General features: G+C 36.8%; 1 protein-coding gene and 1 pseudogene across 17 annotated transcripts in view; one reads left to right on the top strand and one right to left on the bottom strand.

The window, feature by feature from the left end:
- The window catches only part of Tenm4 (teneurin transmembrane protein 4), a 2,854,999-nt gene that overhangs the window by 1,558,511 nt on the left and 1,271,261 nt on the right, over window positions 1–25,227 (top strand). For all 17 annotated transcript variants that reach the window (XM_087211381.1, XM_087211391.1, XM_087211392.1 and 14 more), the window contains one exon: window positions 21,398–21,446. The gene's annotated coding sequence lies outside the window, so the exon portion shown is untranslated. The remainder of the gene's footprint in view (window positions 1–21,397; window positions 21,447–25,227) is intronic.
- Window positions 1–25,227, bottom strand: part of LOC101723235 (squalene synthase pseudogene) — an 85,481-nt pseudogene that overhangs the window by 43,676 nt on the left and 16,578 nt on the right.

Genomic DNA, 25,227 nt, shown 5'->3' with positions numbered 1-25,227 from the left:
TAAATCAGAAATGCAGTTGGAGTCTAGAACCTCAGTGGTTATTTCACAGCTACACTGCCTCCTACTAGATACACCAGCTCCTCAGCCTCCACTGTCAGCATCCATCACCTTTCCTCTCTTTATCCACGTACAGTATTTTTCTACATCAGATTCATGCACACTGTAAAGAATGCCACCTGTATCATCCACAGATTGACTGATTCCACAAATATTCATTGAGCCCTGCTATGCTGCAGACAATTGCTGGGGACTGGCCTCAGTCTTCTCATCTTCAATAAGAGGGAATGGATTGGATTTAGTTGGCTATTATGAGACTCTGAAATACAGAGTATATTTCGAGATGAAGGGAGAAAGATTCAAAAGAACGATGCAGGAAACTATCCTAAATACTTTCTTTTAACAAAGGACTAACGATTCAAAAGATGGAAATTACATGTATCTTCAGTTACATAACCAGTTCAACAGGCCACCCTCGCCTTGGGAGGTCTCTGAATTAGAGCTCACCTGGCAGTCTCTGCTGAGGCAGATTAGAGAGGTGACAGAGATGCCATTATGACCCTGAGAAGGAGCCATGCTATGTAGACCTCAGATAGAATCTTCATCTTCACAAAGCTACGTCTCGTATTATCATCGAGTGTCTGACTCATGACTCCATTCCTAGCAACTCAAAAGTTCACAATTCCTTAATAGGAATTTTTATTTTGTTTTATTTTATTTTGTTTCATTGAAAGACGGTCTCCCTATGTAATCCAGACTGGCCTTGAATTCACTATATAGCCCAGGCTGGCCTCAAATTTGCAGTCCTCCTGACTCAGCCTCTCAAGTGCTGGGCTTATAGGTATGTGACACCTCCTCTGCTTTTCTTGAAAAGATCTTGCTCGAATGCACTATTTTTAAATTTTGCTTTCAGGAGAGTAAATGATAAGACATTCTCATGCCAATTAATAACTTCCCAATAGCATTTATCTGAAAAGTGAGATACTGTTCCATCTAAATAGGAAAACAACAAGTATTTACAGAGTTATTATTGAACTTGTGTGCAGTCTTACTAACTCTGTCTGCCATCAAGCCTTTTTACAAATGGGAGTAGGTAATTATCTTATTCACACTTATTTAGTGAGCATTTTGCCACAGCACTCAGAATGTAGGGAAGAAGAAATACTTCAGGGTGACAGGCTATAGGAAGCCCCTAGGTGCTTTATTAGGAACGCCTTATTCTCCTAGACAAATGTTTAAGTGTAAAAAGATGGTTGAAAAAGGGAATGGATGTAGAAAAAGAAATTCAACTGACTGTTGCTCAAGCTCAAGTGCCTTGGGGTATAGGGAGGTTATTTGTAGATACTGAGGCATTTTTGGGAAATTGAGAAGGGCCTTCTTCTACTTCTCAAAGAGATGTGATGAAAGATTCCAATCTTCCATCCTTCTGTAAGGATGATGATGGAAGCATTTGCTACTTGCAAAAATATTTTGGTGAGAATTAACCCAATCAGAAGTAAAAATATCACATACTGAAAACCCATGAGAGGCAGATTTATGCATTGAAATCATCTCAGACTCCGCAGGTCTCAGCCTGTGCCTAACCTTTGATGCAGCCTACAAGTACACAGATCTTTTCTCTACCTGATTGGGATCTCTCACCCCTTTGTCTCAGTCTCCCTCATACAGATGGAGCTTCCAAAGGTTCATTGGAGGAAGCTTCACTGCTAAAAACATTTGCAAACCAAAGGAATGGATAACGTGTAAGGGTACTTGAGGCTCTTAACTTCTAAAACTGTAGCTTAGAAATTCTGACCATTTAGAGGGCTCTATAAAGAGTCATTTTATCAAACACATACCATTCTTTTTGCCAGCTGGGCTCCCTCTCCTCAGCAAGGCCCCTTCTGGAGAGTCAACTAAATTCTTAGAATAGAATTAAGATCATCAGAATTTGACAAATGGTTTCCTGCGTTCTGTAACATTTCCTTTTGCTCCTCTCTTGATTTATAGAACTCTCTTATATTAGTCTGAATAGAGCTATAACAGCTAGTGAAGTATAAAATATACCAGGAGCACCAATATATTGGTCATTGCATTTTATTAAGTTCAGAACATGAAAGCCATCATTATTATCATCATCCCCGTTCTCCTGATGAGAACAATGAGACCTGGGAGTGAAATGACCTTCACAGGACACCTGGAAAGAAATCAGCATTGTTAGAGTCCAAGCCTAGAGCACTTGAGCTAAATCCACGCTATCATCCACAGCCATACTTGTGTTTTCCCTGTTCTGCCAAGGCCAAGAACCCAAAGGTGCTGGCAGAGCTCCTGAGGTCTCTTCTCTGTACCAGATTCCACCCAGCTCAAGGTCATAGGCTCCCAAAAGTCATTAGTATCCCAGGAACAGCAGTGGGGAAAATTGGGGCCTTCTCCACACAAGATTTGGACTTTACATATTACCAGAGATTTTAAGTAAGCTAGAAAGATAAAAATAAAATACTTTAAACATATAAATGAAAACAAACTACTTCATTTTGATAATCTCAGAAACTTATTAATTCTCAGGTTCAAACTGGAGAAGATATCTAAATATTGACCCTATGTGAATGATCATAATAACAACTATCCATTGTAGAAGCTATCTTTTCTTGAGTAGCTACTCAAAGGGTCTATGTCACTTATAGCTGCCATATCTTTTAAGTTGCATAGCAGAGGCACCTCCAATCTTGACCTGTGATATGCACATTGCAAGACCCATTTACAAATGTGGAAACTTAGGAGAAACATAGCTCAGGACTTTCTAGGGTCCCAGAGTCAGCCAGTCTATTGAATTCCTTTTCTCTCTCCCTGCCTGAAGCCTCCTGGCATCTCATCCTATGCTCTGACTTCTTTCTGATGAATGTGGGTGGGGATCCCGCTCTCTGCTTTATACCTGAGACATTAGAACTTGGACTCTCTTCATTTTTTGTTTTATTTTTGGGATCGAACTCAGGATCTCGCTCTTGTGAGGCAGGCGCAGTGCCACTGAGCTAAATCCCCAGCCCTCTTCTTTTGATTGACTCAAAAGAACATTATTCTTTTGCATTTGGTGCTTCAGCTTGAAATCATGTGAGAAAAAATTAGCCCAAATTCCACTGGCATCTACAGTGTCTCAATGCCCAGAGACAGTTTTGATTGTGAGAACTATAGAGGAGAGGGTGAAAGTGACACCTAGGGTGTTGCTAAACATGCTACAATGCAAAGGACAATCTCCCAGAGCAAAGAATTATCCAGCCCAAAATGTCAATACTGTCAAGATGAAAAACCCTTTCCTCATCTAATGCCAGGCCCAGGTCCTTGGTATGAAATAAGTAATCCATGTTTTCTTGGTTAAAATAGAACCTCCTGGTCACCATCCCTTTACCTGAGGTACTGATATTATCTTGTGTTTGTACTTGTTTTGATGGGTATTGTCTGTTTTTCGAGGATTTAATCCCCAGGACTAAATCTGTCTGTCTAGAGTTTCTCTGTAGCACAAGATAGGTGAAAGCAAGGAGAAGAGAAACTGAGTCAACAGTTATTCACAGCAAATCAACGGAGGTCTGGAACAAGTGACCTCCTTCATGGAACTCAGCACAGAAACCACAGGCCTCCTTCTTTCCTACAAAGTGTGCTTAGGACATTGAGAGGCTGCCCTGGATACAGGCCATTAAGCACAATACACTTGTTCTGGAATCCTTCATATTCTGAAATTTTCTAGGCAATTTCACAGATCCAAATAGTTTCATAGTGGTTTTCTTAACTAACCACTTAACTGCTTTCTGGGATTCCTATCATTTAAGATTCAGGGCTGAATACTTATATCATATCTTGATTCCATGAAGCTGAAAACTTCAATCAAGTGCCTTGAGGAAGTGAAGTCCCTCTGGAATCAGGTGCAAAAGTTAGATGGCTAAAGCTACAGATAGTCCACCTTATAGTAGGAGGGGGAGGAGGAAAAAGGTCACAACTCTTGTGGAAGAACTGTCCATCGTGGCAAGGACAGAGAGAAAATGTGAATCCAAGGCAGTGAGACCTGCTGGTCTTGTCATGGAACTAAAGCCAGGAGCACAAGGTAAAGCAGGATAAAGGACAGTGGGAACTGACTGAGCCATAGAGGGGAGGCAGGTGCCAGGGAGAAATCAAGGTCAAGAGGAGGGGAGGCCTAGGGACAGATTTAAAATAAGGGTCCTGTGCCTGAGATGCACCGAGCATGGTGGTGAACCAGGGTCTAGAGAACTGGAGAGGAAGAGCAGGTTTCCAGACCTAGAACAAAGGGGGATAAGTGGAGAGGGAAGATCGAGGCCGATTCCACAACCTTAAATAGCAAAGCTTCTCATTGTCCTATAAAGGTAGGAAAATTGGAGAGCTTACCAGTTCACTTTCACTCTAGTACTAGACTTAGAACTCCAAAAGGATAGGAAAGGGACCAGGTCAGCTTTGTCCATTGCCATATTCACAGTGCATGGAACTTGGTGGCTGCACATAGTAGGGACAAGGAAAGTTCTTGTTGGCTGACTTGAACAAAGTAACCCCCTGATAAGGTAGCATTCCATAGCCCATCAGCAGGGTTCAGCTCCGCATACTTCTGCTTTCCTAGTGGAAGCCAAGTGATAAATCAGAGTGAACTTAGCAGGGACAATGATATTTGCAAAATAGAGATGTTTCTTCCATTTGTCCTGAAGCCTGAAAGGCCTGACATTTGGCTCTTGTCACTTCCAAAGAGATCCAGTGATTTCACTATTTCTTTCAGTAAAAAGAAGAAAGCATTATTTTTAAAAACATTTTAAAAAAAATTAGACTGGTTTTTAGCCAATTTAATAAAAGGCTGAAAGATGAACAGTAATTTCAAACTGCTCACACATTGCAAGTTGACTTGTGCCACTTCCAAACTGCATAAAATTATTTTAGCAGCAAATTATAAATAATACTTATTCCATGACAGCTTTTTAAGAGATCAAATAAGAGCCTCAAAGAACTGTTATGAGCTTTTTATAGTTATAAACTTGAACTTTTCTCTAGTTTTTCAATATAATTTGAGTCAAAATTCTTTTAATGAGTAGTCTTGTGTTTAAGGCTCAAAGCAGTAAGATACAAGGCTGCTGGTGAAAAGGTCCACCCAGTCTGGGTCCTCTCAAAGCACCCTCACAACTGAAAACCACAGTCTCCAGGTCCATGAGTGCCCTCCAGACTTAGAGCAAGTCCTGGCCATTGGCTCCTTGTAGAGTGGTGTTACAGGGACTTTGGTGACTTGACTGCCACTGATGTTTGCTCCAACCTGCTAGCATAGAGACTTTCACTTCAACCAAAGGCCCTATAAATATTTCTAGTAAATCTCAAGCTATACTCCTATTAGAGTTTGGATTTTAATTGTCCCCTCAAAGTCCATGTATTAAAGGATTAGTCCCCAGCTTGATGGTATTGAGAGATGATGGACATTTTAAGAGGTAGGGTCTAGTGGAAATCTTAGGTCACTGGGGTTCTTCCCTTGAAAGAGATAGTGGGACCCTGGGCTCTTCCTCTTCCTCTGATTTTTCCTTTCAGGCAAGACCATGAAGTGAGTGGTCTTGGTCTACACATGCTGCTACTAAAATGTGCTACCTCAATAAGAGCCCCAAAACAATGGAGCCAAACAATCATGTACCAAAACTGTGAAACTGCTGTGAACTGAAACAAATACCCCCCCCGCCCCGATATTTGGGATTAAACACAGGACTTTCATGTAATGAGCCACCTCCCCAGCCCATTTTTATTTTGAGACAGGTCCTTGCTAAGAGGCTAAGTTCTGCAAACTGGACTTGATCATCTGATCCTCTTGCCTCTGCCCTATGGAGTGCTAGGATTACAAACACATGCTACTACACCAGGCTTAGACCTTTCTTTTTAAAAGTTATTTATCTCAGATGTTTTGATACAGTAACAGAAAGCCAATCAGCACAACCCCTTTGTGCTATTTAACAATTACGATCTAGCCAACCATTGTTATTTGTTGCTTAGTATTGCCATTTATACCCAAAATTGTGCAAGATTATCTAGCAGAGTAAGGGAATTTGCCTTTCTGTCTTTCTTTGTTCCATTTTATAGGCAAGAGGTTGAAATGGAGATATTTCTTTGTCTTCCCAAAACCCTTAATACGTTTTAGTGATATATTTCTTATTTTTCTTACTAGCTCAGAGTAGTAGTGTTAGACTATATAGATGTTGGAGTGAAACCCCCTAGGGTCGTGTACTAGCTTCTTCACATATTAATTGTTTGACTTGAAATTACTCACTGATCTGTACAATTAGGATAATAGTAATCCCAATTTTATAGTGTTGTAGTAAAAACTAAATGAGTGAATTTTGTAAAGTGCCTAGAATAATGCTCATAATAACCATAATATTCATATTAGCTATTATTAGCATGATTGTTAATTAATGATGTTATAATTATAAATAATAATAGCTAGTAGCATGATTAATCTGTGCCAGCTAGCACTCTGGGCTTTTTATAGTTAACCATCTCAGCAGCCCTTGAGGCAGACAGTATCGTTAGAGCACTTTTTCAGCTAAGGAAACTAGGCTTGGAGGAATAAATGACTGCAAATACCTGTAGCAGATGAATTCTAGGCTGGGCAGGCAGGCTAACATCAGACTCTCTGCTAACATCAGTGTATCTCTGAGGCGGGACAGGGATGGTGGGACATGCAGCTGTTTGCTGCATTTGCAGCTTCTGTCTCCAGCGGAAGAGTACAAGCCTGAGTCAAGCTCACTGTGCCTGAACAATTTTTGTGCATCAAGTCCGGGGACATCTCAGGTACTTTTTGTTCAGAATGGATTCCCTGCCAGCCTGGGCCAGAGGGGTTGAGCCCTTCTACCTCAATTCTTCCTTTCATTACAGCACTTGGCACACAGGTTCTAATGATCCCGTTATTTGATTTTCTCCCTGTCTCGATTTTGCAGTCCTGGCAGGCCAAATCCAGCCCTCACTCATGCCTGTGTTTCCAATGCTGAGCTCTAAGTCAGATACAGGGAAGTCATATCATCATATGAATGAAAGACTTACTGAATCTTCCCTCCAACCCCAGGAGGTAGATTTTATTCTCCTCATTTTGTGTACAGAGAAACAGAACTGCAGAAAGATTAAGAAACTTGACTAAGTTGACACAGTTAATGATCACATTCAGTAGACCTAAGTCCATCTCCAAACAGCAATAAATCCACTGTTCAGCTAAGGCTAAAAAATGGTAACTTCTGTCTTGTTTAAATTACATACCTAGAAAGTACCTACTGCTGCAACCCCGTCTCCTCTCCATGATTGAATTCAACTGTAATTCTTCTGAGTTCTGAGCACTCAGACAATACCAAAGGATCTTATGAGATCAGAGATCACAGAAACAGTAACTGGAAATATGATTAGTAAAGACATATTAGCTATTACTAAAATGATTTTTAATTAATGATAAGTAAATTCAGATGGTGTTCTGCAGTAATTTAAATATAAATCTATTTCCAAATTCAAACAACACAAAGTATTCATTATAATAATATACTCTCACCTCCAGGGAATCATCTAGCTATAAAGCCCCAAGCATTATCATAGAGAATTAGATTTCAACAACTGGCAATGGGGTTGAGTTTCCCCAAATAGAGTAACTAGAGACAGAAAGAGCCAAGATCTCCATCTTAAGGAGCTACGTGGGTCTCCTTCAGAGTAAAATGTGCCCCAAACATGTTCTATATTCTAGTGAATGTGCATCAATAAAAGCAAGGTTAAGTGACAAGAACCAGGCAAGGACAAGGGTGGAACAGGAGTTGTGGGAGTTCTAAATGTGCACAGGTAATAGAAAAGTTCCACCAGCTCACCCATCTTTATGGCACTTTGCATGCATTTTGTGAGGGAGCAGTATATGAGACATTTCAGGGGTATTTAAGGTATAAGCACACTCAACAAGCAGAGAACTAGACCATCAAATGTTAATCTTTGCAACATTCCTATGAGACATACATTATTATTTCTACTTTACAAATAAAGAAATAAAGAAACTAAATCTCAGAAAAGTCACCCAGCTATACACAGTGAAGCAAGAACTTGGCTCCATCCATGACCAATCTATATCTTCATAGTTTTAAAATAATGAGTAAATAAACTAATATTAGCTGAAACTCAGAGTCTTGGCATTGGGAATGCTAAACCCCCAAGAGAAGCCCAGAGATTTCTACTTGTAGATATTTTCCAAGAGAGAAGTTTCCATTGCAGAGACTTGATTTGTGGTACCATGCTGGACTTGATTTCACTCTTGCCTCTGTCTGCCCATCTCTCTCTTCCACCTCCCCTCACCACAAGGAAGCTTTTTCAGTGTGCCAAAGATAGCTCCCCATGTTTCATAACTGGAAAAAGAAGAGACTGAATTGGAGTGAATAAGGCTTGTTAAATGCAAGACTGTTAAATACTGTACAAGCCTTTTTAAATGAGGTATTGATGTTATGTTAATATGTTGTTTCTCATAATAGCTTCATGATGGCACTAATTCAAGTTGCCTTCTCATTAAGGACTAAGCTTATCAATCAACTTGAAGGGCCACCATTTCTAAAGTTAGGCAATTTAGTTAAGCAGAATGTAATGTTTGGACTCAAAAGATTGTTCTAGAAAGACAGTCATAGAGCCTAGTTCTGAGTCCTAGTTTCCCTCTTAAAGAACTCAAACATAAAAATTGGGAATAAATGAAAGAAAGATAAAAAAAGTACTCTGTAAATTTAAAAATGAAAAGGATTTATGGAGTGATTATGTTACAGCTGCTGTCTTCCCCCAAGTGATGTTTCTAGTCTAGATATGGAGTAGATCCTTTCTAAGGAAAGCACTTTCAACTGCAGAGATCTGATTTCTGTTACCATGCTGAACTGGATTTCACTCTGGTTTCTGTCTGCCCAATATTCAGTCATTCCTGTGTTACCTCAAACCTAATAAGCCAGAGTTGTATTATGACAATGTTAATAATAGGGTCAGGAATTGCCTGATTCAGAGAATAGAAATGAGTCGCCAGTCATATTCAAATATACATTATTATAGTATTTCAGTATTCCCCTCATTAGAATCTGACTGGGTGGGTAGGCTGAGTGGTAGCAGATTAACAGAGGAAGGTGGAGAGGAAGAAGGAAGTAGGATAGACCTAGAATACATTTGACAAAGTTCTTGTTTACACGGGGAGGGAGTGGACAGCACAATCACCAAGAATAAGATAAAATAAATAACTCTAAAAATAAAATAAAAACTTTCCATCTATCTCAGAATGTGAAGATAGGTATAATATCCCATCTTTGTCTTTCTCACTTAAAACTTCATTCCTTCCAATGCATGTGCTACTTTGGCCACAAGTTTGGATCATTTTATTGTACAGTGACAGTCTCAACTGGATAAAAGTGGCATGTTAAAATTAGGTAATTCAAAGTGAATGTAATAAGGTGGTTGTTCAAAGTGATATGGACAGAATCGTACAACAAGACAGCACTACTGACAGCCAAGATATTACCATCCTTGGGCTCAGAGTGAGGAGGAAGAGAAATATATTGGAACCAGGAAGTAGAAAGTAGTATAGAACTGGCTTCCTTGGAAGATCAATGTTTCTTATGAGTGGGATAAAGCCTGTCTGAGGTGTCCCTGCAGGATGGGAGCCTGCCAACAAGTAATACAAGTTACTCTTCTTTTCCTTCCCTTTTCTTGCTGGTGCATCCATAGGCCAAACTGAGTAGAAACCAGAGCACAAGGGAAACTACTGATGCAGTTAACAAAATTCCATCACTTGGGCAGAGAGCAAAGTGGAAAGGGCAGTGTAGATCTGCAGGGGCAAGCAAATCATGTCCAGGACAAACCCTTCATGCTGCAAACACAAAGGCATGAACTTGTTCCCACTGTAGAAGAAGCTACAATGGAGAATTTGAAAGCAATAAATGATAGGGAGTTTCCAACCCTTGGACTATTTTAAGGAATTTCTTTCCATTTGTCTACTCACTCCCTCACCAGACCTTCCCCAAGGTCATGCACTTTGACAAGCAGACTGGAACCCTGAGGGTCCTGAGCAGTAGGGATCTGTAGAAAGAGATCTTTGCTGTCTGAAAACTTGTGAACATGATCTGCTTGCAGTGAAAGACATGTGAGTAATGAACTACAATCCCCAAAGCCCCAAGGTCTTCCTTTCACCTGGACCTACTTTACAAGTATCCAAATGCATAGCTCCTAAAGCACAATTAGATCTATCCATCTTTGCATGTATTTGGTTGGTAACTGGTTTGGGCAGCAGCCTATGTTCATTAGGCTTAGAAACTTTCCACGTCATTTAATTTGATTAACATCAGAGAAAATTCAATTAGCCTTGTCAACTTTTTGCATACGATATTTAATATCTACTAAAGTGATGTCACCTCCGTCAGCCAGGGGCCTTATTTTCAACTTCTTTAGACAGTCAACTTGAGAATGTTAGACACCCAAACAAGGGAAATGAAAAATGTATTCCTCCCATTCCCTGCACAAAGCCTTACAGACAGTCTAACAACTTGAAAACGTTTTTTTTTTGTTTTTTTTTTACTAATTTGCCCCTTACTCTTATTTTCCTAGAAAACCATGCCTTAAAGAAGAATATACAATACCAAAGGTTAATTGTCCAAATAGTACTAAAGGGGCAGGTGAGAAAAGAAAAACTTCATAGGTAGGGAAAATAATTAGTTCAGTGGGCTTGTTTGGGGGTTATTCATATACATAGTTATTTGTTCCAAACAACTACATCATTGCCAGATTAAAATGAGGCTGTGAACTATATACAAACAAACATACATTGTTATATATAACAGCATATATTATTGCAGTTCTTAACAATATAAAACTAATGCAAAACTCTATCTACTAGTAGAATCTATATAAGAAGCTTGAAAGCTGTGTAAATGAAATTACTACTAAGATATGTTTAACACACTTGGAAATGTAACCATACCATCTCAGAGCAGAAAAGAAATTTAATAATCTCCATATTTAATGTCTTTGTTTATTTTGCTATTCTACAAAGACCTCTAATTCTTGTGCCTCCTCCATAATGTACATTGTCCATTGAAAAACTCAAATAATTGGCTCTTAAAAGAGAGTATATATTACATTCATTTGGAAGATGCTTTTCAAAATACATACACTCAGATCCTGACACAGAAAACACGGTGGGATCTTGGAATACATACATAAGTAATTTTAATAGCAGGTATGAATGCACAAGAATGCCCCCAAGTAGTTCATGCTATTTCATACCTCAGAGCACTTTTTCAGGCTCTTTCTTGAATATATTTCTATTATGTGTTACCCGACAATGGACTAATGTTTTCCTGAACTCTAACAACTTCTTTGAAGCCTCTTCTATCACCTAAAGACAATGAATTACCCCCAGCCTATGTACTTTTAGTATTTCTACTGTCACACTATCTTTTGAGCAGTACTTCCTAAAAACCAGTTTATGAATTTCTTGAAAGCAAGAAATGAGTCCTATCTTTGTATTCCAAGAGACAATGTCTAGCTTGTAGTATGTACTCAAGAAATGCATGTGGAATAGAAACAATTGAATGAGTGCTGAGTATAATTAGGTCATCTGTTACTTCCTTGGCTTTGCTATTCACAATTTACCTCCAATAAGCATTACTTATATAACATATAAGTTTAGTTGTCCCATGTGATTCAGCTAATTCTAGCAGTGCATTTTTGAATGGAATAAAAAACAAGAACAATGTTAACTACAGGCAAAAATCATTCTAATTTTACTAGTGTGTGGAAGAGACAGAAAATGAGATTCAGTTTAATCAATGCCATGGTTTGCAGATGTTTTTCTTTCTTACAATCTCATACTTTGCAGCCACTTCAAACCTTTTCTCTCCTTATTTTTCATTTTCCCTAGTACCCTGCCCACATGAGGTCTTCTCTTTTCCTCTTTCTCTTCCAATTTAAGATGCCAGTGTAATACTTGCACTTCCTATTGTCTTACCAAAAAAAGCCAATATCTCTATTGCCCCCCTTCTGTAATTTTCTCTGAATTTCTGAGTAAATTAATAATCCTCCTTTAGCTTGTGTCCTCACTAATAGATTGTCTTCTGAGAATTTGCATTTTTCAGGCTTGTTTTTATTTTTTAATGTCAAAATAGAATGATAAAACTTGGGATGTATTATAAATGCTTACATTTTATGAATGCATCCATTTAAGGTCAAAATATAAATGTATCCCAAGGAGAATTTCACAGTTTACCACAACCCTCATTCATGGTCATCAGAGGTGGTATAATCTTGTAGTGAAATACATGGTGAATATGTTTCCCTCTGATAGATCTAGTGTGCCCCTGAATCTGGCTGTCTACCCCACATAGAAAGAACATCAGAAAAATATATTTATTGTAAATAAAATTTATACTAGATTTCTCACCTGGCCCCATTTCCTACTACTGCTAATAAAATTAGAAAGGAAAATAACAACTGGAGATATCTTGGGAAAAATCTCACTACAAATCATGGCTCTTTGACTTCCTAGTTTGTGATCTTAGGCAAGTAGCAAGCTTTCACATACAAAAAAATGGCTGTCTCACTTTGGAAAAGATAGAGTTAGGTTTTCATTTCCTGAAGGATTACTGTTTCCCAAGAAGAGGATACAGATAGAATACTGACAGGAGTGCCTGACTAGAATGAGAAAGTGAATACCAGAGGGTCACACAGAGGTCCCTGGAGCCATATGAGTTATTTCCAGTGACAAATGAATTACTCACTGGCTGTCTGACTTCAGACAAGTTACTCAGCCTCTCTGAGACAAATTTTTCTCATCTGCTAAGAGAGCATTACAAAGGAATGTATTTCACAAGGCTGTTATAATGATTAAATGGAAAATAATGCATGAACATATTAACTCAGTACCTGCATAGAATGAATATTAAAGGGGTGTGTGTGTGTGTGTGTGTGTGTATGGAGAACACTTGGAAGGGATGAAGAAGGAAAGATCAAGTAAAGATTGTGGAAAGGGGTCTGAAAGGAACAGTAAACCAACTTTGGCAGTGATTAGCCAAAACCAGTATACACTTTATAATGTAAGGTGATCAGAAAGGACAATAATGACTTTATTTTTGTATGTTTTGTTCATTAACATAACCCAAGCACCAGAAACATTGCCTAACACATAGTTTGTGCTCCATAAATACTTAATGAATAATCTCATGGTAATTAACATGCCAACTTGTATACCATAGCTCTTGAATTAATGTTACTGAATCAAAGAATAATAATAGCAATTATAAATGATACTTCTTAAACCTTTATTATTAGTAATTCGTGAGTCTAAGTTTTTATATGTATAACCTCATTTAGCTTTCAACTTCATTCTGTGAAGTAGGTACGTTCATTATTCCTGTTTTGCAGATAAAGGAAATAAAATACAGGTAAATCACTTACATGTTCACAGAGCTAAAAACTTGTGAGCAAGGGGATGTGACCCCAGCCACCAAGATCCAGAACATATGGACTTTAGGAATACTGCCCATTCCCTTTGCTTTTGACCTGAAGAGCAATATTCATTGAAAAAAAATGCACACATTTAAAAATAGGAATAAGGCTCAGTTTGCACATCTGTAATTAGAGATCATAATACTTATGCTCCCTATCAAAAAGAATTATTTGCATATCAATTCCATTAATGCAAGCTACCATAAAGTATAGTGCCTTTTACATTCTCTGAATTATAATATAACCAAAAGAACATTGAATTGAGAGACCACAGACCTACATCCAAATGTTGGCCTTTTTTTTTTAGTTTTATGGCCCTGGGCAAGTCATTCTGCCTTGCCTTTCTCATCTGTAATATAAGAAAAATTATACTGACTCTTGAGGTTATGATAATCATTAACGAGATTAAAGTGTGTAATAAGCCAAGAAACATTTCTGAGGACATACAGTTAGGCAAGGACCAAATGCCATCTCTTTTATGTCAAGTGGTTTGTATGGTAAGTGCAAACAACTAATTAGTGAATGTTTTGAATTTTTAAATGTAATATGACAGTGATTACAATTTCTTGGGATCTTAATATATGCGTGTCATCTTAAAAAGCTCAATAAATATAGATCCCTTACACTTGTACTCCTCATGCTTTTTTAAAACGACTTTATTGATGTATGACTGACATATAAAAAGTTATGCACATTTGGGGGCCGGGTATTTACCTCAGTGGTTCCACCGTCTGCCTCACAAGCGTAAGGTCCCGAGTTCGATCCCAGATACCAAAAAAAAAGTTATGCACATTTAATACTTACATCACAGTGAGTTTGAGGATAAGCTTACACACATGAAGCCATCACTACTATTAAGGGTATACACATATCCATCACTTTCCAAAGTTTCCTTCTCCTGCTTTACTTTATAAATTATTATTCTTTTTGTAATAAGAACACTTAACATAAAATCTATCCTCTTAGATAATTTTAAGTATGCCATACAGTATTATTAAACATAGAGAAGAGGACCAAGAGATAGGAGGAGAGGAGAGGGGGAAGGGGAAGGGGATGAAAAAAGAATTAAGATGTGTTATGCACATTTATCACCTCTCCAAAATGAATGTAATCATTATGACCTGCAAACATATACTAATAAAAACACATAAAGAAAAGAGGTTTATTTGACTCATAATGTTGAGGGCTGGAAGTCCCAATAGAACAAATCTGTCTCTTGCTCATAGCAGAGGTCCCATGGTGGATGGTAGGAACATGTGTGCGATGAAGAGATCACATCAAAAAACAAGAACTGGAGAACCACCAGGATCCCTTATAAGGGCCCACCTCCAACTCACCTAAGGATCTGTCACAAGGATCCACATTGTAAGGGTCCATCACCTCTGCACCACCACACTGAGGACCACACCTCCAACACATGACACTTTAGTGGACTCACTCCAACCATATCTGAACCATAGCAGATCCCATGTTATATAATGGATCTCCAGAACTTTTTGATCTTGCATAAATGAAACTGTGCATATTTTAACCATGTTCTTCCGTCCCCAGCCCCTGATAGCCACCATTCTAAATTCTGTTTCCATGAGTTTGGCTACTTCAGATTCCATATAAATGAGATCCCACAATAGCTATCTTTCCTGACTGTCTTATTTCATTTAATATAATGTCCTCTAGATTCTCTCAGGTTGTAAAAACTAGCAATACTTCCTTTTTTATGATTGAACAATGTTCTATTGTATGTGTAACCAGTACCTCTCTATCTGTTCATCCATTGATGGATTCTTTGATTATTTCCATATCTTGGCTCTTGGGAGTAATGCTGCAATAAATATGGCACCACAAGTCTTAATTTAAATTTCTGTGGATACAGTCTCAGAAGTGAAATTGCTTGATCATTGGTGCCCTATGCTTAATTTTTTAGGACTCTTCTTCGTATGTTTTCTATAATGGTAGAACCAATTTATATTCCCATCAACTGTGTCAACATTTCTTTTTTCATATCCTCACCAACACTTGACATTTTTTTAAGTCATTCTAACAGGTGCAAGATGATATTGTGGGTTTGGTTTGTAGTTACTTGATGATTGGTGAATATTGAGTATTTCTTCATATAGATTAGATTTTTACACTTTGCATGTCTTCTTTTAAGAACTGTCTATCCAGATCCATTTTGTTTTGATTTTTTTTGTTCAGTTGAGTGAGTTCCCTTTATATATCTGATTTTAGGTCACTGTTGAAGGAAATTAAAGTAGACATCAATAAGTGGGAGGATACCTATGTTCATGAATTCAAAGAATTTGAAGAATATTGTTAAAATGTCCATACTACCCAAAGTGATCCTCAACAAAATTTTAATGACATTTTTCACAGAAGTAGAAAAAAATCCTAAAATTTATATTGACCATAGAATTTTCAAATAACCAAAACAATGCTGAGCAAGGACAAACCTTGAGTAATCACATCATCTGATTTCAAAATATACCACAAAATTATAGTATCCAGGACCATATGTACTGGCATAAAGACAGACTCATAGACCAGTAGAATATAGCAGAGAGCCCTGAAATCCAGTGTATAGGCTCGAGTAATTTTCACAATAATATTTAGAACACACAGTGGAGAAAGGACAGTCTCTTCAATAAATGGTGCTGGGGAAAATGGATGAAATTTGTCCTTTATTTTACACCATATGTACAAATAAACTCAAAATTTGCTACAGATTCCAGTGTAAGACATAAAACCATTAAATCCTTGGAAGAAAACATAGATGGGAAAAGCTCTTGACATTAATCCTGGAAATGATTTTTTTTTTGAAATGATGCCAAAAGCATAGGGAACAAAACCAAAAATAAACACGTGACATTCCATCAAAATAGAAATGGCAAAGAAAATAATCAATGAAATGAAATGGAATCTCCAGAATGGGAGAAAATCTTTGCACACCATACATCTGACAAGGAGTAAATACATACTCCCGTAAGTCATTTCAGAAGATCCATCCCTACTCCTTCCCCAGTATAGTGACTCCCTGTAATCTAATCTAACCAGCCCCTGGTTGCTTTCTGCCTCATCTTCTATAAAAGTAGCATGTGTTGCCAGACATGTGTTTTAATGAATATTTATGGTATAATTTACACTGGTGTGAGGCCCACAATGGCTCCTTTCTGCATTGTTAAAAGATCTGGAATTTTATGTACAGGAGGGCAGTATTAGTGTCTGGTTTCCCTGGTTGCCATTAAGCGAATGTGCACTGTAAAGTTTAGTGGAGTGGGACTCTAAGGTCTGATTCACACAGCCCTGAAACCCCTTTGCAAAGACTTTCATTTATGTCTTTCATTTTCACATTTTGTTCTAAGAAAGTGCTGATCCCATTTGACTTAAATATTAACTTTAGAACATTTTAGCAACTCATTAAATGTCTTTTTCTCACTTCACTTGCAGGTGGAGCTCATTATCATCAAACTGGAGGGAGTTATGTAATAAACACACACACTTCACTCTTCTTACAGAAGGCATGAGATAGAATTTGTACTTTAGGTGTAGATAAGTCATTCTCCTGGCAGGGCAATGTCTCCTGGTCCTGGGGCATTTAGCAATGTCTGGAAGTCTATTGTTGAATTAGACTGTGACAATTGAGGGAGTTCCACTGGAATACAATGAATAAAGGCTATCGATGGTGCTAAATATCCAGCATGCACAAGAGTGCTTCTTGTAACAAATACTTGTCCAGTTAAATCTAAGAAACTCTGGTGAAAAGAGAAGGTGTTTTAGCAAAACTATTGCTTCTAAGGCTATGTATGCACCACCTTAAAGAAAATGAGTGTCAAGAATTCCACCTACTTATTTTTTGGCCTCAAAGAGGTCAAGAACAATATTAAATATTTTTGAACACAGGCAAGCTTAAATTTGAATAATAGTGCCACCATATTTTAGCTTTGTGACCTTGTACCATTTATTTCACTTTTTTGACCCCCAGTTTTCTGACTTGCAAAATGATTTTAAATTTTTTTAAAATGATAAGACCTTCCTTGGCAGTCTGTTGTGCAGATTAAACAAAGTAATATACTTACAGTCCTGAAAGTATCTGACACATACCAAAATCCTAAAAAATATTGTATATTTGAAATAATTATATGAACTGAAAAGATCACCCAAGATTCTTAGCCTAATTGCCCCCATTCATTCCATGTATTAACTTCCCACATTGACTCAGGATGTTCCCCCTATTTTCATACAAATTTTCTCTACAGGTGGAAAACATAAAATAGAGGTAAGCACAGCTTGTGTGATCAACCTATGAAGTCACATAGGCTTACCTAGGAATAGAGGAAAGACAAGTTCGGAAGCAGGTGACTTAAATTTAAATTTTTATTCTAAGTGAATTGTCTAAAATAGTCTCAAAAGTATCTGTTAACTTACTCCACTTTCTCACTGATCTCAGTCATTAATTCCATCAACAAATTGTTGATATTCATATATCAGCAACTGCATTGATAGCTTAATTAAAAATCTGAACATTTCATCCAATTTTAGCCACCTGCTGTCTTTTATATCCACTCATATTTCAAAAGCACACAATGTTCCATTTTTTAAAAAATTCTGGCCATGTCTACTGTGGTTAGAATAAAAAGCCCAGAAGGTTGTGATAATAGAGTTTGGCAAATGTCCACTGATCTATTTTCATGCTATGTACATGACTTCTGCATGCCCAAAAATTGTAGGTCCAGGAAGATGCCCTTAATGTCAACAGTTACAGGGATATCTCTAGTGGAAAATATTTACTGCTTATGGTGTAAAGTCAATTGTCTCATTAATTCTGGATGCTTTTGTGTTCCTTTTAGGAACAGAATATATATTTAGATAAATGATTCTTAGACTTCATTTTCCTATTCTTTACAAAAATCAGTGAACTTACTTGCAGTAGTGAATTATTCTATGGGGAAAATTCTTTGCCATTTATGTGGTCACTAAATATGATATTTATGATGTGTAGCTATTATAGAAAATTAAAAGAAGAATTGAGGTTTCAACCTGCCCCAGGATGGAGAACTATTTGGCGAAAGTTTGGAAATGACTCTGAAGTTTCTTCCTGAGGTTTGAGTTGTTACTACTGGGCCTTCCTTGATTTGTGTTCAATGAATGGATATATGGGGTGCATCCATTCATTTTTTATATCTGTCTTTCCTGTTTACCCAAACAACCCAGGGCCTCCCCTAAAAAAAAGAGGAGTACAGTGAGAGAAATTGAAGAGCACAGCTAAATGCTTCTGCCTGAGAATATCTGATCTTTCTATCCCTCTTCCTTGAATAGTTATCTATAAGGATTCTCTTGGCTCACATCTTGTCATCATCATTCAGATCTCTGATCAAACCTTATCTGCTCCAAGAGGCCTATACCATCTAAACTATAGTGGCCCAGTTACTTTTTAGTCTCTTCTCTTGCGTTACTGTTAATATTTAACAGTTATCCCATCTGGCATTATATGTTTTTTTGCTTATTATGTTTGTCTCACTGACCAGTAACTTCCTGTAGCAGGGACATGATTGTCTGCTACTGGAGAAGACTATCTGAAAAACAGGAGTTGCTGAGTTGTGTGCTGAATGAATGAATGAATGAATGGACAGAAGGAGACCAGTGTACTTGGGCCATGAATGAGCAAGGGAAAAGGCAGACTATAGCAACCAGTAGGCAGAGAGCACATTATGTTGATGTATAAATCATGGAGTGATGTTTGGATTTTATTTTAAAGGTCAGTAGGAAAGCCCTTGAAGGGTTTTATGTAGCACAGTGATAAGATATAAATTATGTTATTGAAATATTAGCTACTTTGTAATGAAATAAAATAAATCAGTTACCTTGTACAAAGTACACGGAAGGACAATAAGAGAGGAAATGTATAAATGGGGAAACAAGTTAAGAAGGTCTTAAAGAAAGCAAGGCAAGAGATTAAGGACAGCATGGGCTGAATTCATTGACATAAAAGGTAAAGAGAATTAGCTGGCTTCAAATCTATTTCAGAGATAATACTACCTAATGTTCACTGAGTTGAAAGGGAGGAATAGGGAAGAAAACAAGAAAAGAGGTTAAGAATTGATTTTCATTACTTAGCTTCACCAACCTAGTAAATTAAAACGTTGTTTGTCAGGCATGATTAGGAAACATTTTATATGAGAAAGTAAAAAACTCCAAATATTTTTCAACATCTTGGGTTTTAGGTGTCTACTAGATATTTAATAAATATCGTCAGAAGTCCTTGGACATACAAGCCTGGAAGAGGAGACTTTATTATGTTCTTCTATATTTGTGACCCACAGATTCCACCCCAATAATAGTACTTAAAGTCACGGGGAAAATGATATTTAGGAAGAGAAGTAAATAGAAAAGAAGACCTATCCTCCTTCTCACCAGAAATCATAGAGTAAATACTCTGGCAATCATTCCAGTAGGTGATATAAGAATATGTGAAAGACAACCTAGCAAAGAATCCAAGCTACAAAGTCTCACAATAGAAGCAGAGAAGTACCACTTTATGTTAACAAGTGAAAAAATTAGAGCTGTTTAGGGAGAGAAGGGACATAAGAGTGTTGAATTTTTTAGAAATATTATAGAGCCAAAAGATTAGAAGACTCAGTGAGGCCCCATAGTTGTTACAGTGATAATATTTAACAATGTGACCTAAAAGTTTGGGTAGAGTCAGAGAATGTGATGCTACATACTTCCACACTATGATGTTGTCTTGTATGTCAGCAGTTTGTTCTTACTCTCTGTTGACACAAGTCAGAATTTTTTCAACTGCAAGTCTTTATCAATTATTGTCTATGAAGGTTTATGGCTGTAAGAGTCTGTAAATGCCTAATACGTATTGCCTTTAATGAATAAAAGTCTCTTTGGTATCTTTGGTTGCTACCATGGCAATCCTTCCCCAAAGCATGTCTTGAGATAAATATTCTGTGCCTATTGTCACATCCTCAAATTCTTCTGACAACATATGCTTTCCTAAGGAGTGAGCATGGAATACTTTTCTTTCTTGAAGTCCTAGCTGAAAAATAGTTTCCATCTTGCAGTATCATATTACTTCCTGCACAATGTCATTAACTCCTATTTGTGTTTCAGTATCTTCAGATCAGCCCTGTTTAATCACTTTAGTTCACACTAATATCTGACACACGAACATCAGAGCGGGTGTTAAAAAATACTTGTTAAGTCACAATGGTCTTATACTTTTGATATACTCCCCCTCCACCTTCCACCTCCCCCATCACATTAACCACAAGAAAGCCAAAGTGTGAGCTACAAATACAAAAATATTTATTCCCTTGACAATGGAGAATGTCTTCAGGAAATATATTGTAGACATTTTCTTCTATTTTCTTTATTTTTCCTTACATTATCTAAAAGATGTAATTATTTATAATACATGAACCATCTATATGTTAATAATATTTGTCTTCACAACATATTATAGTCTTTAAATTTAAGCCTCAGAACTACTACTTCTATGCTATGTCATTTATTTAGGAATATTTGGTAAATATTTTTAAATGAATACCATAAAAATCTGTGTGCCTTCCTGGATTACCGTTGTTTGATAATTGCTTCTGGTAGGAAAGTAAGATTGCCGACATGTGGTGTCGAGAATGGAATGGTTAGATTTCTAAGGGACTGCTGTGGCTTGGATGAGTGTCCCCCAAAGGCCAAGTGTCAAATACTTGTTCACCAGCTAAAGTTGCTTTTTGAAGGTGTTGGGCCCTGTAAGAGGTGATTCTAGTAGAAGGAAGTTAGGTCATTGAGGGCTGGTGTTGAAGGAAATGTCAGGATCGATCCCCATCCTGTTGCTCTTTGCTTCTTGGTTGCTATGAAATTAAGTTTCATCTTCTATGTGTACCTACCATGATGTGATTTCTCATTACAGGACCAAAAGTGCCAGGGTCAACTGACCATGGATTGGAACCTCCAAAATTGTGAGTGAAAATCAACCTTTCCTATTCTTATGTTGATTATCTCATATATTTGGTTATAGTAACAGCAAATTGATTAGCATAGGGACCAAGGCTAAGGCCCTCTCTAGCTCAGCCCCTACAAGAGTACTTGACCAATTGCAGTCACTTAAAGATACTCATAAAGAAATGAATGGAGAGACAGCTAGTGGCATTTGTGTATTTGTGCACGTGTATGTGTGACAGGAGGGTGAAACCAAATGAAAGAGACTGTAAGGTGCTATCAGAAGTGCAGTACAGAATAAGAAAACAGACTGGTTTTTACATTTAGCTATTGTAAATAATACTACAGTTAACATGGGTGTGCACCGATCACCTTAGGATACTGATTTCATTGCTTTTGGATATATATCCAGAAGTAGTACAAGGATTATATGGCAATTCTACTTCTCATATTTTTTTTGAGGAACCTCCATACTTTTCTTCATAATGGCTGATCTAATTTACATTCTCACCAACAATGTACCAAAATTCTTTTTTCTCCGCCTTTGCCAACACTCATTCCCTTTCAACTTTTTGATAATAGCCATATTTAAAATGTGAGGTGATATTACATAATGGTTTTAATTTGTATTTCCCTGATGATTGGTGATACTCATCATTCTTTAATTAACTTGTTGGCCATTTCGATATTTTCTTTTGAGAAATATCTATTCATATCCTCTGCTCATTTTTAAGTCAGCCCACTTTTTTATTGAGTTGTATGAAATCATTATATATAGTACATATTAGCTTCTTATCAGATATATAGAGTTTGCAAATATTTTTTCTCCATTAGAGGGTTGTCTATTTGTATCATGATTTTTTCCACTATGTAGAATGTTTTTATTTTGCTGCAGCTCTACTCGTCTATCTTATTTCTGTTGCTGTACTTTTGACATTATATTCAAAAAATAAACTGTCTAGGCAAAAGACATAGACTATTTTTCATATTTTTCTTCTAGTACTTTTATAGTTTCTGGTCTTACACTTGAATCTTAATTTGTTTGGAGCTGATTTTTTTATATAATGTAAGATAAAGATCCAATCATGTAGAAATCCAGTTTCCTCAATACTGAAATGACTATCCTTTCTCCATTCTTGGCATCTTTGAAAAAGACCAATTGGTCGTAAATATGTGGATTTATTTCTATATTCTCTATTCTGTTCTACAGGTCCAATTTTATACGAGTACAGTGTTTTGGTTGCCATAGTTTTGTGTGTTTTTAAATCAGATAGTACCATACCTGTTTACACTAGCTTTGTGATTTCTATTCAAGATTACCTTGGCTACTTGGAGTCTTTTGTGGTCCCATATAAATTTTTGGATGTTTTATCTATTTCTCAAAAAAAGTCATCAAAATTTTGTCAGATATTGCAATGAATGTGCATATTTCTTTTGCTAGTATGGATATTTATTTATGTCTTCAATTTCTTTAATTAGTGCTATGTAATTTACATTGTATAGATTTTTTTACCTTCTTGGTTAAACTTGCTCCCTATTTTATGCTATTATAAATATGAAAGATTATTTTTATGTCTTTTCATTGCTAATGTATAGAAACGCTACCGAGTTTACTGTGACACTTTTGTATCCTGTAACTCTGCTGAATATGTTTATTTTATATAGTTTTTTGGTATGAAGATTTTGCACATCACACATATATTGTCATGTCATCTACAAATGGATACAATGTTGCTTCTTTCCCTCTAATGAATATAGATTTATTTATTTATTTTCTTGCCTAATTACTCCAGTCAGGACTTTTAATACTACATTGAATAGAAATGTATATCAATATATTAGTAGATAAAATGTGATATTCAGATCCTGTATAATATCTCATCTTTTTAGAATACTATTTAACAATTAAAACCAAGAAAATCCTGTAATTTACAAAATCGTAGATGACCTTGGAGGATGTTATACTTAGAAAATAAAATTTAAGTATAAAAAGATAAATTTTTCATTCTCTCACTTGAATGTGGAATTGAAAATAGTTTAACTCACGGAAGGAGTGAGTACAGTGGTGTTTGCAAGGGCCTGGGGGAAAAGGACAGTGGGAAGATGTTGGTCAAAGGGTAAAAAGTTTAGGTTAGGCAAAACGAATAAATTTGAGAGATCTGTTGTCCACGATAGAGATTATAGTTAATAATAGTGTATTATATCCTTGAAAGTTGCCAAGACAATAGATCTCATATGTTCTCATGACAAGCATGCAAGGTGATGGATACATTAATATTAGGTTAGTTTACTCATTTCACGCTGTACATATTTAACAGCATGAGTTTTTACACACAAAAAAGCATACTTTTAAAAAATTTTGCTTAAAATGTACATTAAAATTTAAGAGAAAGAAAAAAACCACTAGGAAAAAGAATATGAAGGCCATAAGTTAACAAGATGGGTGGAGGAGGAGGCCTGGGGAAGTGGGCAATTCTCTCTGAAAAGATGGTGCTGGGTTGCTTTTCCACCATTCACTTGCGATGTGTTCTGGGAGGGGATCTTGGCGTTCACAGGGCCACAAGAAGAGTACCAATAGTACTTGTGAATCCTAATATCTTACTTTGAATTAGACATAAAAGTGCTTGAATAAAGGCTAGATAAGAATGACCTTACAAAGTTTAATCACTGAGTTAGACATTTCCAGTTAGTGAGAGTATTTTTTTCTATTATGGAAAGAGAATGATATTGGGTAATAGTTTGACTGTGCTTATTAGACCAGTGATGATAGATGGAAACTTTTATGAGTTAATAGTGTTTGTCCAGCAGCAACATTTACTGAGTACCTGCTTTGGGTCTGGCACTAGTCTTGATATAGGAAATAATATACAGAAAAGCTAAGTCTCTTGTCCTCATGGAGTTTCCATTCTGGTGAGCTGTCAATTGGTTGGACATATGAAGCTATCAGTCTACTCAAGTTACATATAATCAAAACTAGGCATATCAAGGAGCCAGGGATTTAGCTCAGTGGTTCCACCGCCTGCCTCACAAGTTCAAGGTCCCGAGTTCAATCCCTGGTACCGAAAAAACAAAACAAACAAACAAACAAAAAAAACTAAGCATATCATTACATATGTGCACAAAATTTTCAAAACTTTGATATTGTCTTTTTAATACTGAAAGTGTTTTCTGTTGACAAAGTCTGTATTTCTGCGTGACATAGGACTATAGAGATTTAAATATCAGAAAAATTTATGTCCATGAAGACCAAACACAGAACTAGATACTTTTAAGAGTGAAAGTTCAAGTATAAAGTCAACATACAGTAGGCATTTTATTAAAGTCAGTTCATCTTATTTTATCTTTTTTTCACGTCTTATTTTTCCCTTTAAAGATATGAGTACTACCTTATTTAAAACTGAGAGAAATAAAAGCATGAATACACAAGGACTGAGAGAAATAAGTTTTAAAATGCATGTTAATATGAGTTATTTTGTTCAAGTGGATAACCTAGTTCAACTCTACTACAAAGGAAGGTAAAAGAGAAGAACAGCTCCCCTTCAGACATGATTAACTGTCAATCATTTTTCTGTTAGTGGCTGAAAGGCAAAGGGAAGTGCAAGAGTTTTGATCCCACTGATTAAATCAAGAGCACAGAGGTTTGAAGGGCAAGGACTGGAGATTAGGTTAAATCACAGAAATTCAAGCAGAGGAAATAATAATTAAGTTGATCAGCCTACTTTCTGTCAGGGAAGAGAAACATTTTTAGAGTATTGCCCTGTCATCAGTGTGGTGTTAACAATCCAATTCTGTAAGTCCAGT

Source organism: Heterocephalus glaber, unplaced genomic scaffold (assembly GCF_053883595.1).
Source record: "Heterocephalus glaber isolate CG9 unplaced genomic scaffold, H.glaber_assembly_v1.0 deba00001428, whole genome shotgun sequence".
Lineage (NCBI taxonomy): Eukaryota > Metazoa > Chordata > Mammalia > Rodentia > Bathyergidae > Heterocephalus > Heterocephalus glaber.
This window is presented reverse-complemented; position numbering and strand designations above follow the sequence as displayed.